This window comes from Triticum urartu, chromosome 4, assembly GCF_003073215.2.
Source record: "Triticum urartu cultivar G1812 chromosome 4, Tu2.1, whole genome shotgun sequence".
NCBI lineage: Eukaryota > Viridiplantae > Streptophyta > Magnoliopsida > Poales > Poaceae > Triticum > Triticum urartu.
The window spans coordinates 171,516,934-171,537,675 of NC_053025.1; positions in this window are offsets into that span (position 1 = coordinate 171,516,934).

Genomic DNA, 20,742 nt, shown 5'->3' on the forward strand with positions numbered 1-20,742 from the left:
TACACCCATATCCCCTGTTGTGTTACCTCTTGGAACAGTTGCTAGAGCTCAGATACGCCAATCAAATTATCATGTACTTTTGTTTCTTGGTAATGTTTCTAGTGTTCATGAGAATATGATGCTGCCTAACTTAGATACATTTGTGTTGCTTGCAATTGAAGGGCCTAGCATGGAGATGATGGTGTGTGCGAAGAGAACAAGAACAGAGGTTCAAGTGGACATTTCTGGACTTTGAAGCCACCATGATGGCATACAAGAAGATGGACGAAATATACAAGATGGCCTTTCATAAATTTCGTCCATAGCTTATTATTGGTGTTGCGCCACCTTATTTTGGGCCAGACCAATGTAATCTATTTTTAGAGTCCATATTGTAGGGGAAACGACTTAGGAGGTGTTTTAGTCCCACATTGCCAAGGGTGGAAAAAATCCCCTCCCTTTTCCCTATAAATATAGCCCTTAAGGCATCGTTTAGACTTGGGTTTTATTTAGTTAAAAGTAAGCCATCGCTGCAACTTCGTGTACTTCGTTTGTGTCCAACGACCATACCAAGACCGCTTATGAAACCCCACTTTTATCAACACTTCATCCATACTCGCAATATTCAGATTGCTTTATCATATTCTTGCTCGTTCTTCGATTGCTTGCAGGAATAGTCCTTCGTGGTCAGGCTGATCGTGCTTCTAGCATCGTCAGTAACCTCACGAGATTGGTTTAGCGATTGCTAGGGCGCAACGTTGTGCACGTTCGTAGTCGGATTGTCAAAGTCGACTCCACCAAATCGATAGTTATCATCTCATCAAAAGATCGGGACACCCCGCCTCTATCAAGTGGTATCGATAGTTATCATCTCATCAAAAGATCGTCAAAGTTTTTTTCCCTCACTGCATTTTGTGTGTGTCACTTTGACCATGCGTGAAGATCATTTGTGTCGTAGGCTCGCGTCTCTAGCACGGTACAACCTAGGACCAGCACTCGACCACTTTGAGAAAAAATTTAGCTTGCATTAATTAACGTGATTATAGCATTTTTCTCCACATATTTAAAGCCAACCCAGCTCCACATATTTCTACACCGCGCATACATACGTTTACCTGGCTATTGCTTTGCCAACTTTTGAAGTTATTTGACACCGTTGGTTGCCGGTCACCACCTGCTGCATGGTAAGAACTTGCAAGACTTTGAATTTTGCCCTGCTATGAGCGTTTTACCACCACATCCCAGTAGTTCATAGGAACATTATTCTTGGATTTTGTTTCCTGTTTCTACTAATCATGGCAGGTTCCAGAGTCAGTTGGGCTTCATCAATCGTCGGAGACATGCCATCACCTCAAAAAATAGAACCACCATCACAAGAGGTACAAAGACATCAGAATGCACACAATCAGGTTCTTGTTTCCATGCCACATTTTAATGGTCATTTTAAGCCTGATTTATACATTGAATGGGAGTTTGACATAAATAATATATTTGCTTCCAATAATTTTGATGAACGTAAAAAAGTTAAGGTTGTGGTTGGTTCTTTCACTGGTTATGCTGTAGTTTGGTGGAGTGAATATTGTTGGTTACACCCTAATGATATACCTACTACTTGGATGATTTGAAACTTTTCCATGTAACATACATTCGTTCCCGCTTATTATACTCGTGACATGATTAAAAATTTGCAACATTTAAAACAAGCTAGTGACACCATGAAGAAATATTATGATACTTTACAAACTACCTTGCTGCATTCCTCTTTAGAAGAAAGTGAAGAAGATTTTATGGATAGATTTTGGGGAGGATTAAATCGTGACATTCAGGAGATACTAATTCATGAAGAGTGTTATCCTATGGACCATTTGTTTCATCTTGCTTGCAAAGGTGAACAAGAAATAATACGACGTGTTGCCCACAAGGAGAACAAGCGCGAGATGCACATTCCAAGAGTTGATACGGTTGTCCCTTCAACTACTAGGCATACTATGACAACCACATCCATAGTTGTGAGGACTACATCACCTCTACCATGTGACACATCACCACCGAGAGTGCCTACATCATCTGAGTTGATCATAAGAGGTAATGACAAAGCTACTAATCTTCCACCTCCACATGAGTATGATAAATGTCTTGTCAATTTAAATGCGCTATGCGGTGAGCTACCCACTACTTTGATCACACCAGCCATTTTAGAGTACTATGTTAATGATTTGACTTTGCCATGTGATCAAACAATTTTGAGTGAACCCATTGAATTAACTATAGATGCAAAAGAATCTAGTGAATCAGGGAATAAATCAGATTTGGATCAAATACGTTTGAATATAAATGTGCCAATGTTTAATCATTTTGATATGACCTCTAATATTGGTGATGGTTCATCAATGTTGGGATGGTTTAATGATAAGCATTGTCAATCTTTTGATATGAATAAGAGCTTCACTTATATGTGCAAACCGAGTTGCAATATTTTCATGCCTTTGACTTCTTATGATAATATATTGGCTTTATATTTCACAACTTTTGAAGGGTGCTCTTATATAACTGTGTCACATGTGCCCCAACTGAGATCAGTAAAAATGGATGACATATACATATACAACGTGTACACCTTGTCTCTTTTGTTAGACACATTTCAGATTAAGCAACGCCGAGGATGACTTTGTTTTCAAGAAGGGCAGGATGATGAGGACATGGCTTCCACAGTTACGCCCATATCCCCTGCTATTTTACCTCTTGGAACAGTTGCTAGAGCTCAGATATGCCAATTAAATTATCATGTACTTTCGTTTCTTGGTAATATTTCTAGTGTTCATGAGAATATGATGCTGCCTAACTTAGATACATTTGTGTTGCTTGCAATTGAAGGGCCTAGCATAGACAAGAAGGATGAACATTGGAGCATGGTCAAGCATGGAGATGAAGGTGCGTGCGAAGAGAACAAGAACAGAGGTTCAAGTGGAGATTTCTGGACTTTGAAGCCACCATGATGACATACAAGAAGATGGACGAAATATACAAGATGGCCTGTCATAAATTTCGTCCATAGCTTATTATTGGTGTTGCGCCACCTTATTTTGGGCCAGGACAATGTAATCTATTTTTAGAGTCCATATTGTAGGGGAAACAACTTAGGAGGTGTTTTAGTACCACCTTGCCAAGGGTGGACAAAATCCCCTCTCTTTTCCCTATAAATATAGCCCTTAAGGCATTTTTTAGACTTGGGTTTTATTCAGTTAAAAGTTAGCCATCGCAGCAACTTCGTGTACTTCGTTTGTGTCCACTTTTGAAACCCCACTTTTATCAATACTTCATCCATACTCGCAATATTCAGATTGCTTTATCATATTCTTGCTTGTTCTTTGATTGCTTGCAGGAATAGACCTTCGTGGTTAGGCTAATCGTGCTTCCAGCATCGTCAGTAACCTCAGGAGATTGGTTTAGCGATTGCTTAGGCGCAACGTCGTGCACGTTCATAGTCGGATCGTCAAAGTCGACTCCACCAAATCGATAGTTATCATCCCATCGAAAGATCAGGACACCCCGCCTCTATCAAACCTATCACACATTTCTTGAATGGACTCAACCATCCTATCAAGCTAGTGAATCAAGCTACCAAGGCAGAACGTCAAGTGCAAGATGACTTCAAATATGACAATTTCTCATCCAAGTCCTATGGTTTCTCCAACACCCAAGCTTCAATGACTCCCACACCTTCTACCTCAACCAAGCCATCTACAAGCAACGTCAACAAGTCAAGTTACAAGAAAACTTCAACAACCTCAAGTCATCCTCCTACTACAAGCAACTTCAAGCCAAGAGCTTCATCGTCATCTACCCCAACAGATGAGACCATCAAGACAAGTTCCTTCAAATGCTTCACATGCGGCGGCCGAGGCCACAAGTCCTTCGAGCGTACCAACAAGCGCACCATGATCCTCAGCGACGATGGTACCTATGACTCCATGAGTGAAGCAGAAATGGAAGCCCTTGAGAAAGTGGCCATGCACCGGCAAGTGAACGACGATGAATATGATCAAGTATTTTGCGACGAAGATTCAAGCCCTGCTCTCGTTGTCTTCAAGGTCTTGACTCTTCAGCATCAACAAGAAGAAGACCAAAGATTCCATATCTTTCATAGCAAGGCCGGCATCAATGGAAGGTCCGTCAAGGTCATCATCGATGGAGGGAGTTGTCATAACTTGGAAAGTGAAGAACTATGATCCAAGCTCCAATTGGCCAAGATGAAGCACCCACATCCGTACAAGGTTCAATGGCTTAGCGACTCCGGCACTATCCAAGTTGAGCATAGAGTACAAGTTTCTTTCAAGATCGGAGCTTACAAAGACACTTTGGAGTGTGATGTCGTTCCGATATCCGTTTGCCACCTCCTCCTTGGATGGCCATGGCAATTTGATCGAGGTGTCATCCACAACGGCCGAACGAACTACTATAGTTTGACGATGAAAGGAAAGGAGTACGTCCTTCGAACTATGTCTCCAAGCCAAGTGATCACCGACAACGAAGCCACCCATCATAGAGAGAATAGTGAGAGAGCGAAGCACCAAAAAGATTGTGAGCGCCACAACCCAAATTAAGTGCCTCCACGATGAGCAACAAGAAGAACTTAGTTCTATTTGACACCAAACATGAGATGAGAGAAGTCTGTGAGAACCCATCAAGTCTCATGCACTATGTCCTTTTGTGCAAGGACGAGGCACCAAAAGCTAACACCTCTCACAATCTACCTTTAGTGTTATCTTCTCTATTGCAGCAATTCCAAGACGTTTTCCCCGACGAGCTACCTCCGAGTCTACCTCCACTACGAGGCATCGAACACCAAATCGACCTCATCCCCAGAGCACCCCTTACTAATAAGGCTCCCTACCGCGTCAACCCCGAGGAAACCAAGGAGATCCAACGGCAAGTACAACAACTCATCGACAACGACCATGTACCTGAAAGCATGATGATGCGGAGCATCCTATGGTCATCCCCATGGACCCACCATCGTCTTAGGAAGTGCCAAGAGGACCTATGACTCGAGCTAGAGCTAGAGTTCTCGAGACCGAGGTGACTTCTCTCCTTAGTGATATTACATATGATCCTCTTGAAACATGGCTACTACCTAAGTCCGAGATGTTGTGCATGATTAGGTACCAAGAGGACCCTCCCAAAGATGCACGTGAAGACGGACAAGCCACCAAGTCCACAGATGAATAGGAACGCCGAAAGGAGAAGAAGGCAGCTCCAGGACCCGGACATCCGGCCACTGGAGACATCAACTACAACAGCATTCCAGCCGCCAAGCATCTACAGGCCCCGGACATCCGGCCCCAGCCCGGACATCCGGCCCGGTTGGGAAATCCGGCCCCAACGCCTGGATATTCGGAAAAGCTACATCCAGAGGACAGAAGAAAAGCCCCACCAGCTCGGACATCCGGCTCCTCCCGAAGGCCCGGACATCCGGCCCGACGCCCGGACGTCCGGCCCTGTCTGTCTGCGCACAGTAAAGGGCCGAGGCCCATGTACCATTTCTCCTCCTAGACTATATATACTCTCCGCCTACCTATGTTTTAGGGTTAGTGTTGTGATAGCTCATTTGAGAGATAGAGCCTCGCTCATCCATATCGGATCTACTCCTTGAGAGAGACCGCGGCCCCTCTAAAGAGAAGATCTACCTTGGATTCTAGATCCCCTTTTGGGCGGCCCCATCAAGACCTCCTCACGGAGAAGACCGGTTACCATTTGTATTGTCCTTTGTTGATCGTGGATCTTGTATCTCCTCTCTTGTTTCGAGGATCAAGCACATGTGTGACTATATCTTGTTGGTTTGAGTGATTCTCTCTTGTTTCCCCTCGTGTTCTTCGTGTTCTTGCGGGATCCGCTCCTTTCGTGAAAGATCGACCATCTGGGGTTCCACCCTACATCATCTTGGTATCTAGAGCCACGTTGATCACGATTTCAGAGCCTCCCTGTTGTGTTTTCTAGCCTTGTTTTGTTGATTTTGCCCCTAATTCGGAAATTCCCCACAAAAGTAGCCCCCCAATTTTTTTTGTGATTTGTTGGTGTGATGAAGTTTTGTTGGATTTGATCTGCGGATTTCATGTGTTGCAGGTAGATCTGGCTTCACATCATCTTTCCCCAATTTGCATCCACAAAATCCCCTGAATTTTGCCCCGATTTGCCACTTTCCTCGCGAAGTTCATCGAGTTCGTCCATGGATCCAGAGCCCGAACATCCGGCCTGACAGCCCGGACATCCGGCTACCCAGGACATTCGGCCATCAAGCCCGGACATCCGGCCCCTGGTAGCAGTGCCATCCGCCCCGTTTTTCGTCCAAATTTCACCAAATTTTGTTCCAGTGCCCACATACACTTCTGCATACCACCACCACTTTCATATAGCAATGCCATATAGCAGATACACCACCATCGCTTACCCCTACAAACTCTGACAATTTTGTCTCGTTTTGTCTTGAGAATTTGAGTTGTGGTTCCATGTAGTATTGTGTTTCGGCTATTTAGGTATGGTTCGACATCAACATCACCGCCGCTCATCCTCGCCACGGACACGTCATCGACAACAACCACTACACCATTTTGACACCATACCGTAAGCAAGAAGCAGTAAATTCATCTTGGTATAGTGATACATCATTCTTACCATTACATTGATAGCCATCATAGTGATGTAGGATGGAACCCTATGTGGCCGATCTTTCACGAAAGGAGCGGATCCCAACTAAGAACACGAAGAACATGGGGAAGAACGGAGGGAAATAACAAGGGGAAACACTCAAGAACAAGTCCAATCACACATCCACTAGACAATCAAACACACAAGATCCACAAGGTACATGAACAAAAAAAGGGAAAGATACAAGGTAAAGTTCATCTCCATGAGGAGGTCTTGAAGGGGACCACCCAAGAGGGGGTCTTGAATCCAACATAGATCTTCTCCGAAGAGGGGCCATGGTCTCTCTCAAGGAGTAGATCCGTATGGATGAGCAAAGCTCTATCTCTCATATGAGCTAAACCAATGCTAACCCTAGAAAGGAGGTGGAGGTGGTCTATTTATAGTCTAAGCCACGAAGGGGTAAGTGGGAGAGGTATACACGGCCAAAGGCCCGCGGCTGCGCTCACGGGCGTCGGACGTCTGATGCCTGTCGGACGTCCAGAGGCTCGGGACGGTCCGGACGTCCAGAAATCTTAGGACTTCCGTAAATATCATTCTGTCGCCGTGGCACTGGTCGTCCGGAGGCACTCGGTAGTCTGTGGCCTGGGAGGTGTCGGACGTCCGGCCTCGGTCGGTCGTCCGGTCGTTGTAGATCTCGTCGGCTGGACTCTTGGGCTGGCTGGAGTTCCAGGTGTCGGATGTCCGGCGTAGTCCAGTCGTCTGGTGGCTGTAGATTGTCGGACGTCCGGTGGCACGTCGGTCGTCCCGCTGCTGGGGACTCCGCAGCTCCGTCTTCGTTTCCACACTTCCCTCGTGGATGGCGTAGGTGTTCCTTGGTGCTTGCACTCCTCCTCGTCGTCCGTGAAGCTCTGGCAATACCTATGCATGCACACGAGTGGAGTGTCAAGTAGTATGCCATCCTCGAAGGGGTAAAGTGAACACGTGTAAAGGAGAAGATTCACCTTTAGGTATGAGAAGTAGATGTCGCATGTGTCACTTGCCAAATGGACTCTTGACATGGTGATGTCCGTAGGATGCTCCGCATCATCCCCTGCCCCTTGGAAAAGATCTGACCTCGGATCGAAAACCAAATCACCATGGGAAAGAGATGGCTTTGTCGTGTAGTAGTGGACGTTCACCAAGTACTCATCATCTTCAAGCTCGCAATGGGCACCCTCCAATGTCGCACTGTCTAGTGATTCCTTCAAAAGGAGCAAAGACAACAAACACTTGGAACAACAAATGTGGTTAGCATTAGAGCAAAACCAAGCATTCAAGAGGTGATTCACCAAACAAGTGTCGTCGTCATGCAAAGCATATGGTTTGACAAAGGATTGTGACATGGCATGTAAGCACATAAATTGAGCATAATCAAGGATATCATGGGGACAAGCATGTAAATGTGAGGTAGTGATGCAAATATGTTGGACAAGTGAACAAGCATCTACCTCAAGCTCATAGCAAACATTCACAAATTGCTCAATGAAAGGTCTATGGTAGGCATAAGAATCATTCACAACACCAAATAAAATGAAGTGTCTAAACACATGGGTCAAGTGCAACACAATCCAAGCATAACGTTCATAGGGTATAGTGAATATAGTGTGACACTCAACACAATAGAAAGAGAAGTTGTTCATCATGTGTGAGGCAATCAAGGCAAGCATGTAGCAATCGATGGGACATGGAATATGTGAAGAAATGAAATTGTTGCAACCAAAAGTGTGATAGGAGCAAGTAATCCAAGAATTGGATGCAACACAGAAGGCATATATATCATGATGTATGGAATTTTGAGAATAGCAAGGTGAAGCAAGATCTGTAACATGTGCGTAATGATGTGGTCCAAGATGACCAATAAGTCTCATGGTGCAAGCAACACAAGTAGAATGATCCGCAATATCCATGCTCAAGAAAGATGTCACCTTGAAGGCGTGTCCTTGTGCATTCTTCACAATGCCGAAGTACAAGCAAATGAGATGTAGAATCGCCGTAGTAGGAGGTGGTTCGCTCTCAAGAGCTCGGATTGTCAACCCACGTGACGTGGAAGTTGACATGAAGTCCAAGTATCCTACACATGCACAAAACAAAGCAAAGAACGTATGCGCATGGTAGATAAACACATCATACATCATGATGGTTCTCTTCTCTTGCACATAACCACTAGAAGCACAAGTGCATGAATAATATGATGGAACAATGGCTATATTCATGGCACTAGGTATATGGTGCAAAGAGGCAAGACAAGCATGATTCACAAGAAAAATGTCAAAATATCTGAATATATGTGAGAATGCTATGGGGGCAATCTCATTAGCAAGACAAGAATCATTGTTGCACTCAATACATGGCAAATCATCTAGCATGAGAGAGGCAACACATGGAGATATATGACAAAAAGCAATAACAATCATGTGCAAAGCATGTAGATGGGTGTCATCAACCACATGAAATGAGAAAGTATGAATCATAGGTGATGCAACATAAGCAAGCATAGTAATCAAGCCGTGCAAGCTAGTAGTGCGAAGATGCAACATACTAGAGGAAATCATGGCAATCATGTCATGTGAGCAAATAATAAACATAGACAATGCACATGACATATTGCAAGCTTGAACACAAAGCAAGATGAAATTATCATCATAGGCATGGGGTACAAGGAAAACATGGCAATGGCAAGCAATATCTCCACCAAGCTTGCAAATACACATACAAGTAGTAGAATCAATCGTCATGTGCAATGCAAAGCATGGGTCACAAATGCATGGCAAAGGCATAGGAATAATCATATCATGTAAAGTGAACATGGGAAGATGGGCAAATGATATATAATGGACAATAACCCATAGCCAAGTGAGGGCCATGTAGAAGAAATGCGAAGAGAGTGGTGGGAAAGACAATCCATGGGATCCCAAGTCATCATTGCTCTCTAGAGCTCGTTTTGTCAACTCGTTGGATTGCGAGGTTTAAAAGAATTCATGGGTACCTACACAAAAGAGACACAAACGAAAGAAATTGTTTGTGTGTTAAATGTACACATCATCCAACATGATGTGTATGTGCACGTGTGAGTTAGCACAAGATAAGCATCGGTCAAAGAAATTTGATGCATGGTATAAGAACATGTCATCCATCATGAAAGAATAGTTATTGTGTATAACACGATGGGGACGCAAATTGAGCATACAAGTATAGCAAGTGTGTAGCACACGAATAGCATGTTTATTCATGGGAAGCATATGGTGCACACAAGTATTGGGATCATGTAATGAATGGGATGAATCAAAATCTCCTAAAATGTATGAGTAAATTATGGGGGTGTCCTCATGAGCAATGTTGGAAACATCATATTTAGAAAATGGACAACATCCAAAACAATGCATATCCGAAGCTAGGTGGTTATGGCATGACATATGAGATAAATGATGCAAAGGTAGCATGTCAATATCATCACAAGAGAAACAAATGCCAATAACCATAGGCTTGTCATCTATGCCATATGTGCAAATTGGGTTTTTTTAATAAAATATGCATAGTCACTATGAAGAGATTGCAAATATGACATATGATTGATCTCATGCATAGCATATGACAAGTCAAGCGGATTGGCAAACATGATGTGACCTAAGGAATTGTCACAAGAAATCCTATGCAACATGACATCACAACTAATAGACTCCACATGGCAATCATCAAACTCATCATAAATGGGTAAATCATCGCGGGGGGAAGTCGCACTAGCATGAAGCATGGTAACAGGTTGATCAACATCATGCAAGCAATCAATGTCAAGAATGTCCACTAGTGGGACTAGAGCATCACCTTCACCTATGTTACCTTTCTCATTCCACTCATGTGGTGTAGGTGAGGTGGGAAGGACCAAATGGTGGTCATCTTCATCTTGATGGAACTGTGTGGGGGGTGCATCATATTCCACCATGGCCATCGTCTTGTCCAAAGGGAGTACGAAGTCATCGCGAATCGGCGCGTCATCATAGATGGGACCTAGCACAAAATGAGAAGACACAATAGAGGTAGAGGTCAAGTCGTTAGTGTTGAAAGTGGCCTCACATGACCTATCAACTATCTCACTCTCTCTATATGGTGGTTCACTCACTCCCTCAAGGTAGGTGCACTCAATCTCACGTATGGTGGAGTCACTCATCTCACTCAAGTGGTGGGGGTTGTGGCTCTCCTCACATGGGAATTGTGGCAACACATCATATATGGGGCTAGTGGTGAAGTCACTCTCGCTCTGAATATGGTGGCTAAAGTCACTCAAGTCAGCATATGTCGCCATGGTCGAAGAGAAAATCCCATGCTCAACCATCTCGTTGTCGTCGCTGTGGATGAAGGCCGAAGATGGCACATCATCCCTCTCGCCTCATAAGATGGAAGCATCCTCCGTGCTCGTCACCATGTCGCATGCCTCCAAAGCATTGTCCTTGAGGGTCTACGTAGTCGTACTCGTCGTCGCACCGTCTTGAAAAAGAGTCATGGTAGACTTGGCATCATCAATGCCACAAAGAGGTATGGAGGTGAAGTCGAACTTGGGAGCATCGTCTTGGAGCTCGTCAGGCTTGGACACCGTGGTGGTACTAGCCTCATGCTCGTCGTCTTGGAGCTTGGTCTTAGAGAAGTGTGCTTGGCGTCGAGAAGCCATGGCCTTCATGCATGAGTTCTTGTTCCGCCTTGAGAGCACCAATGTAGTTGTCGTCGAGGGACTTGTAGTTCTCGACGAAGATCATCTTGGAGATGTCGTTGTGCAATCCCATCATGAAGTGGAACTTCATCAAAATGGGGTCGTCCACACTAGCTCGTCGCAAGGCTTTCTTCATCTCCTTGAAGTACTCATCTATGGACTTGGATCCTTGGGTAGTGTTCTCCAATTGGCGTAGAAGTTGCCCCATGTAGGTTGGAGGCACGAACTCATGCCGCAAAGCTCTCTTTCTCTTGGGCCAACTCATGTTCTAGGTCTTCGAAGGTGTGTGAAGCCACCATGTGGGCGCGTAGTCGTGGAAGTTCCTTATGGCGCACTTCACTTGATCTTCGAGAGGAACTTGATGTAGCTTGAGGTAGTCGTCCATCAAACGCTCCCACTCGAGATACTCCTCGGGTTCTTGAGTCCCATAGAAAGGAATCGTGTGGTCGATGTCGAGGTCCTAGTAGCTCATGTAAGTCGCGGACTTGAGCTTGGGGAGCGTCTCTTGAGGTGCTTGTGGGAGAAGATGCCGTATGTTCGTAGGCGAACATGCCTTGAAGTCGCTTGGCGAAGATGCCAATGGAGATGGTGAAGTCGTTGAGCGGTTGTTGGTGTTGAGCTCTTGACCTTCACGTCCTTGTTGGTGATGGTCTCGATGCCGATGTGATTTTGCCGGAGATGCCGTTGTGAGTAGCTCAGTGAGGATAGTGGCACAAAAATTTAATGTAAAATGTTAGTAAGAATCAATAATGTTGAAAGAGATTCACAAATTCGCAAGTGAAACAAGTAGACGAACAGCAATGGATGGCACACGGAAATGCACACATGGATAGATAAATGGGGCCATGCAACCAAGGAATGAGCTAAGAACTCAGGAGAGACGCTAGCACGATTTCTCTATAGGCGGATACGACACTTGTGCACAACCTATGATATGCAAAATGTATTGACTTTCTATCCCAAGTATGCTATGTATGATGTTCTGGTGGTATGATCCAAGATGATCGGATATGGCAATCTTATATGCAATGTGTTATGATGCTATGGCTATTGCTTACAAGCTTCTTTGCTCTTTCTCTTTTGCTTAAAATCTTATTATGATTTTTCGTATATGGCCACAATGCGGAATGCACAAACCAAGATAGCAATTGTATATATGCGGGAACAAACTTGAGGCACACAAGATGATATGATACCAATATGATATGGTATGTATGCAATGGATGGTGTAGATCACTAATGTGCACAAGTAACGTTGCCGGCAATACTCAAATGGCTAGTCTCGATAAGTAAGTGACTCAAAATGGGCTAGGGGTTATCAATGCATTGTCAAGGGGAATATACAAAAGGAGGGATACCACGATACCAAGATGATATGGCGGTTACCGTCCTTGGCGATGATGAGTGGCGGTGATCTTGGTGGAGATACCAAGATGATGGAGAATCGTCCCTAAGTAGCCGAAACACCTTAGGAAACAGAAAAAGCACGAACTCAAAATCTCGAATGTCAAATGTCAAATGGTGGTAGCGGGATGTGGTGGTGGTTTTGTGGAAGCTCAATGGAATTGCGGAATGGCAATGATGGGTTCTGGAGTATGCAATGCGGAAATGGAGGGTAAGGTGGTGGACTATACACGGTGTCGGAGTTGGAAGCACAGTCCCTAAGTAGCTGAAACACCTTAGGAGACACAACTCACAACACAAACAAAATTGGGTTAAGTCGGGGTGGTGGAAGTGTATGGTGGGCAAGCCTATGCGGTAGTGGTGGTGGTGGTTGATGAAGAAGCAACTGTCCCTAAGTATCCTAAACACCTTAGGAGACTCAAATCACAACTCAAACAACCATTAATGCAAAGGGGAACAAAATGGTTAGGTTGCGGAAGTCGGTGGTGGTGTAGCGAATGATGTGGTGGAGGCCCAAGGGAAAGATGCCAAAGTTCCAAAATTTTGATGGAGTCAAGTGATGTTGGTGGTATTTTTGTGGGAAGGGGGATGTCAAGATCTTCAAAACGAGCTAAAGAACGTCAAAATCGGAGTTCGGATGAATTAGTTATGGCCGACACAAGAATCACCCGAAGTCTGAAACTACAGGTTACAGACGTCCGTAAAAGGACGGATGTCCGGGGGCCGGATGTCCGGAGGGCTCGGAAATCCGTAGATTTGGCTCGGGTTAGGGGGTTCCGATCGTCCGGAAGGTTGCGGACGTCCGGTCATTCCTGGGCTCCGGACGTCCGTAAAAGTGACGGTCGTCCGGTGTATCGGGGTCAACACGGGATTTGAGATCCGGCACGCGATTTTGGGCGGAATTTGATGATTTTGGGGTTAAAATTGATGAGATTTCCTGGGTGAAAGATGGGGAAACTTGGGGAAATACTAGATCCACTTGAAACCAAGCAAATCCATGGATCAAATCCAACAAACTTCCTCAAACCAACAAATCACAAAAAATTGGGCTATTTTTGGTGGGGATTTTTGAATTTAGGGAAAAACACAACAAAATTAGTCTAGAAAACGAAGAGGGGAGGCTCCAAAATCGTGATCAACGTGGATCATGATACCAAGATGATGTAGGGTGGAACCCTATGTGGCCGATCTTTCACGAAAGGAGCAGGTCCCAACTAAGAACACAAAGAACACGGGGAAGAACGGAGGGAAATCACAAGGGGAAACACTAAAGAACAAGTCCAATCACACATCCACTAGACAATCAAACACACAAGATCCACAATGTACATGAACAACAAAGGGAAAGATACAAGGTAAGGTTCATCTCCATGAGGAGGTCTTGAAGGGGGCCACCCAAGAGGGGGTCTTGAATCCAACGTGGATCTTCTCCGAAGAGGGGCCGCAGTCTCTCTCAAGGAGTAGATCCGTATGGATGAGCAAAGCTCTATCTCTCATATGAGCTAAACCAATGCTAACCCTAGAAAGGAGGTGGAGGTGGTCTATTTATAGTCTAAGCCACGAAGGGGTAAGTGAGAGAGGGATACACGACCAAAGACCCGCGGCTGTGCACACAGGCGTCGGACGTCCGGTGGCTGTCGAACGTCCGGAGGCTTGGGACGGTCCGGACGTCCGGAAATCTTCGGACTTCCGTAAATATCGTTTTGTCGCCGTGGCACTGGTCGTACGGAGGCGCTCGGTCGTCTGTGGCCTGGAAGGTGTCGGACCTCCGGTCTCGGCCGGTCATCCGGTCGCTGTAGATCTCGTCGGCTGGACTCTTGGGCTGGCTCGAGTTCCAGGTGTCGGACGTCCGGCGTAGTCCGGTCGTCCGGTGGCTATAGATTGTCGGACGTCCGGTGGCACATCGGTCGTCCGGCCACTGGGGACTCCGCATCTCCGTCTTCTTCCGTCTTCTCTTCCACGCCTCCCTCGCGGATGGCGTAGGTGTTCCTTGGCGCTTGCACCCCTCCTCGTCGTCCGTGAAGCTCCGGCAATACCTATGCATGCACAAGAGTGGAGTGTCAAGTAGTATGCCATCCTCGAAGGGGTCAAGTGAACACGTGTAAAGGAGAAGATTCACCTTTAGGTATAAGAAGTAGATGTCGCACGTGTCACTTGCCAAATGGACTCTTGACATGGTGATGTCCGTAGGATGCTCCGCATCACATAGCCTTACTCTTTTGCGTCGCTTACCCATCGACACTAGCCTTTGAGTATTGCCGGCAACGTGACTTGTGCACATTAGTGATCATACTTCCCACATCATACATATATCATTGGTGCATATCTTGGTATCATCTCTTGAGTCACAAGGTTGTTATCGCATACACAATTTCCATCTTGGTTCGTGAAGCATTGCATGAGAAAAGAGCTCAAACTACAAAGAGCCAAACAAGCTTTTAAGCAAAAGGGAAAGATAAGCAAAGAGCTTTTAAGCAAGAACCATAGCAACATACAACATTAAGATTGTCATACTAGATCATCTTGGATCATATCATCGGAATATCATACATACAGCATACTTGGGATAGAAGTCGTTGCATTTTTTCTTAGTAGGTTGTGCACAAGTCTTCGTATCCGCCTATTGTGCAATCGTGCTAGCGTCTCTCTAGTGTTGTGCAATAAGAGCATTTTCGTGGATTCCACATTTTGGCTCATCGTTGGTTGCACGACCCTATTTCATCTCTTTGTGTGTGTGTTTCCGTGTACCATATTTTGCTTGGTCTACTTATTGCATTGCAAATTTGCTAATCTTTTCCAACATTATTGAAGCTCACTAACAATTGCATCAACTTTTGTGCCACCATCCTAACCGAGCTCCAACATAAGCTATTACTTGTGTAGGTGTGAGAAACCAACAAGAATTGGTACCAATTGTGCTATTTCCTTGTTCCACATTGGAGTGATCTTTCATCCATCTTCAAAATCGGTCAATGTACATTTGGTATAAGTTCTTCTCCTTCTCCCACTCACATATTTGTTTGGAATGATGGATAGGCCAAGTACTTCTACCAACCCACTCTTCATCGGGCAAGGCGACGACATGAACTCCTACGTCACAAAGAGCCACCTCTTTGGTGCACAACGTGCTTTGCATCAAGAGCAACAAGCAATGGGTGAACGCATCGACAACCTCGCCACCGACTTGCGACTCTCCGAGCAACGCACAAGAGATTACTTCGACCACAAGCTCGATGAACACAAGCAAGAGAACGATGCAAGAATGGACGAGATCCGTGCTTTGTTACTCAACCGCTCTTCTTCCACTTCGCCCTCATCAAGATGGAGCCGCTCAAGTCGACACTCCGACTACACCATCTTCGGCTCAAGTACACCAACATCAAATACTCTTCGTCGTGCTGCGCGCCAAGATCGTCAAACCAACCGCAACCCTCTACACGACAACAAATCTCAAGAACAACAACATCTTCAAAACCAAGCTACCTTTGTGCAAGCAAGAGAACGGCAACGACAACGCCAACACGAAGAGGAAGAGCGAGCGTGTCTACACCAAGAAGCACAAGATGCAGAGGCACAACATCAAGAGCAACAATTGCGAGAAGCTCAAGCACTTGAGACGCAACCGAGGCCGACAAACTCATGAACATCAAGAAGCACTTCGCGAAGAAGTTCAAGAATGACTATACCAAGCTCGCGTCCATCGTCAAGTTTGACAAGTTCCTCCACAAGATCTCCAAGAACATCAAGTTCAACAAGAACAAGAACACAATGGAAATCCCCCATGGCAAGAGAAAATTGTGAGAGACGATCGTCCTCGTCAAGGACGTCATCATTCACGACCCGGACACAATGAAGAGCAACACTACGGCAAGCTAAAGTTCACCATGCCCAAGTTAAATGGACGCAATGATCCCGAAGAGTACCTTTCATGGGCATTGAAGGTCGACAAAATCTTCCGCTTGCACAACTATGAAGAAGAGAAGAAGATCGTGATGGCATCCCTTGAGTTCCAAGACTATGTCCTCATATGGTGGGAACAAGTCATTGAGCGCCGAGAGGCAAAAGGTGAACCACCCATCACTACTTGGGCGCAAATGAAGGATGTCATGAGAGCACGCTTCGTGCCTACCTACAACAACCGCGACCTCTTCAAGAAACTCCAACTACTCAAGCAAGGAACCAAGAGCGTTGAAGAGTACTACAAGGAAATGGAGATTGCAATGATACGAGCCAATGTCACGGAAGATGATGAGCAAAGTATGGCACGTTTCTTGAATGGACTCAATCATCCCATCAAGAAGATAGCCGACTTCCAACCATACTCGAACCTCATCGAGCTAGTGCATCAAGCTACCAAAGCAGAACGTCCAGTGCAAGATGACTTCAAGTATGCCAAGTTCTCATCCAAGTCCTATGGTTTCTCCAACACCCAAGCTTCAACGACTCCCACACCTTCTACATTAACCAAGCCTTCTACAAGAAACGTCGACAAGTCGAGTTACAAGAAAGCTTCCACAATCTCAAGTCATCCTCCTACAACGAGCAACTTCAAGCCGAGAGATTCATCATCATCTACCCCAACCGATGAGACCGTCAAGACAAGTTCCTTCGAATGCTTCACATGTGGAGGCTGAGGCAACAAGTCCTTTGAGTGTACCAACAAGCAGACCATGATCCTCAATGATGATGGTACATATGACTCCATGAGTGAAGGAGAAACAGAAGCACTTGAGCAAGTCGCCATGCACCGGCAAGTGAATGATGAAGAGGACCAAGTCTTTTGTGATGAAGATTCAAGTCCTGCTCTTATTGTCTCCAAGGTATTGACCCTTCAACATCACCAAGAAGAAGACCAAAGATGCCACATATTCCATACCAAGGCCGGCATCAATGGAAGGTCCGTCAAAGTCATCATCGATGGAGGGAGTTGCCATAACCTAGCAAGTGAAGCACTTTGCTCCAAGCTCCAATTTCCCAAGACGAAGCACCCACATCCCTACAAATTTCAATGGCTAAGTGACTCCAGCACTATTCAAGTCGAGCATACAGTGCAAGTCTCCTTCAAAATTGGAGCTTACAAAGACACTTTGGAGTGTGATGTCGTTCCAATGACCGTTTGCCACCTTCTTCTTGGCCGACCATGGCAATTTGTTAGAGGTGTCATCCACAACGGCCGAACGAACCACTACATCTTCAAGATGAAAGGAAAGGAGTACATACTTCACCCTATGTCTCCAAGCCAAGTGATCGCCAACAAGCAAGCCACCCATCATGGAGAGAATAGTGAGAGAGCTAACCACCAAAAAGAGAGTGAGTGCCACAAGCCAAAATTGAGTGTCTCCACAATGAGCGAAAAGAAGAACTTAGTTCTATTTGCCACCAAAAGTGAGATAAGAAGAGTGTGTGAGAACCCATCTAGTGTCCTACACTATGTTCTTCTGTGCAAGGACGATGCACCAAAAGCTAACACCTCTCACACTCTACCTTTAGTGTTGTCTTCTCTTTTGCAGGAATTCCAAGATGTTTTCCCCGACGAGCTACCTCCGGGACTACCTCCACTACGAGGCATCGAGCACCGCATCGACCTCATCCCCGGAGCCCCACTTCCGAACAAAGCCCCCTACCGCGTCAACCCTGAAGAAACCAAAGAAATACAAAGGCAAGTAAAACATCTCATAGACCATGGACATGTGCGCGAAAGTTTGAGTCCTTGTGCCGTTCCGGTCATTCTTATGCCAAAATGAGACGGTAGCTTTCGCATGTGTTCTGATTGTAGACCTATCAATGCTATCACCGTTCTCTATAGGTATCCCATTCCATGCCTTGATGATATGCTTGATGAACTTAGTGGTGCCACTATCTTTTCCAAAATTGATCTTAAAAGTGGTTACTATCAAATCTGCATACAAGAGGGTGATGAATGGAAAACCACTTTAAAAAAAGTTTGGTTTGTATGAGTGGTTAATCATGCCTATGGGTTTATCGGAAGCACCGGGTACTTTTATGTGTCTTATCAATTATGTGTTTCGCCCTGACATTGGTGATTTTGTTGTGGTCTACTTTGACGATATCCTTGTTTATAGCAAATCTCTTAAAGATCATGTCACCCATGTTCGAACCATTTGGTGTAGTCTTCTCTTCGTTTGTTGCTTTTGCACGAATCTCATGGAGGAGGACTAATGGGACATTTTGGACGCGGCAAGACTTTTGCTACGCTCTCCAAGAACTATTATTGGCCCAAGATGTTTCGTGACGTCAACCGCTTCAGCAACCGATGCTCTACATGTCGCAAAGCTAAGTCTAAAGCTCAATCCCATGGCCTTTACATGCCTCTCCCAATTACATATCCACCAAAGGAAGATATTAGCATGGATTTTGTACTTGGATTGCCTAGAACTAGAAATGGAAAGGATTCGGTATTTGTTTTTGTGGACCGATTCTCTAAGATGGCACATTTCATACCATGCAACAAGATAGACGATGCTTCGCATGTTGCCAATCTCTTTTGTAGGGAAATATTGCATCTACATGGAGTGCCAAAGACGATTGTCTCGTACTGCAACGTCAAGTTCTTGAGTTACTTTTGGAAGACCCTATGCGCCAAGCTCAGAATCAAGCTACTCTTCTCCACATCGTACCATCCACAAACCGACGGCCAAACGGAGGTGACCAACCACACACTCTCTGCTCTACTTCGCGTGCTAATCATGAACATCAAGGAGTGGGAGGAGTGTCTACCTATCGCCGAGTTCGCCTACAACCGTGCAAGACACTCAACTACTGGCAAGTCCTCCTTCGAGGTCGTGTAAGGATTCAACCCATTGTCCCCTTTGGACATTCTCTCTCTACCACTACAAGAGCGCATCAATATGGACGCAAGAGCACGTGTGAACCATCTCAAGAAGGTGCATGAAGATACAAGGCACACCATCGAGCGCCAAGTACAATGACTTGCGACCAAGCTCAACATCAACAAGCACTCCACGGTGTTCAACATTGGAGATCTTGTGTGGCTACACCTTCGCAAGGACCGCTTCCCCAATGAACGCAAGTCCAAACTTCGACCACGAGCAGATGGACCCTTCAAGATGCTTGAACGCTACAACAACAACGCCTACAAGATCGACATTCCACGCGACAAGTACTCCGTGAGCGACATCTTCAACGTCAAAGATCTCTTGCCCTACCATGGTGATGAGGATTTTGATCCGAGGTCGAATCTTCCCCAAGGGAGGGGAGATGCTGCGGAGCATCCTACGGTCATCCCCATGGACCCACCATCGTCTCACGAAGTCCCAAGAGGACCTATGACTCGAGCTAGAGCTAGAGCTCTCGAGACCGAGGTGACTTCTCTCCTTAGTGATATTACATATGATCCTCTCGAGACATGGCTACTACCTAAGTCCGAGATTTTGTGCATGATTAGGTACCAAGAGGACCCTCCCGAAGATGCACGTGAAGACGAACAAGCCGCCAAGTCCACGGATGAAGAGGAACGCCGAAAGGAGAAGAAGGCAACTCCAGGACCCGGACATCCGGCCGCTGGAGACATCAACTACAGCAGCATTCCAGCCGCCAAGCATCTATGGGCCCCGGACATCAAGCCCCAACCCAGACATCCGGCTCGGCCCGGATATTCGGACAAGCTACATCCAGAGGACAGAAGAAAAGCCCCATCAGCTCGGACATCCGGCTCCTCCCTAAGACCCGGACATCCGGCCCGACGCCTGAACGTCTGGCCCCGTTTGTCTGCGCACGTAAAGGGACGAGGACCATGTACCCCTTCGCCCCCTAGACTATATATACTCTCCTCCTACCTACGTTTTAGGGTTAGTGTTGTGATAGCTCATTTGAGAAATAGAGCCTCACTCATCCATATCGGATCTACTCCGTGAGAGAGACCGCAACCCCTCTACGGAGAAGATCCACCTTGGATTCAAGACCCCCTTTTGGGCGGCCACATCAAGAGCTCC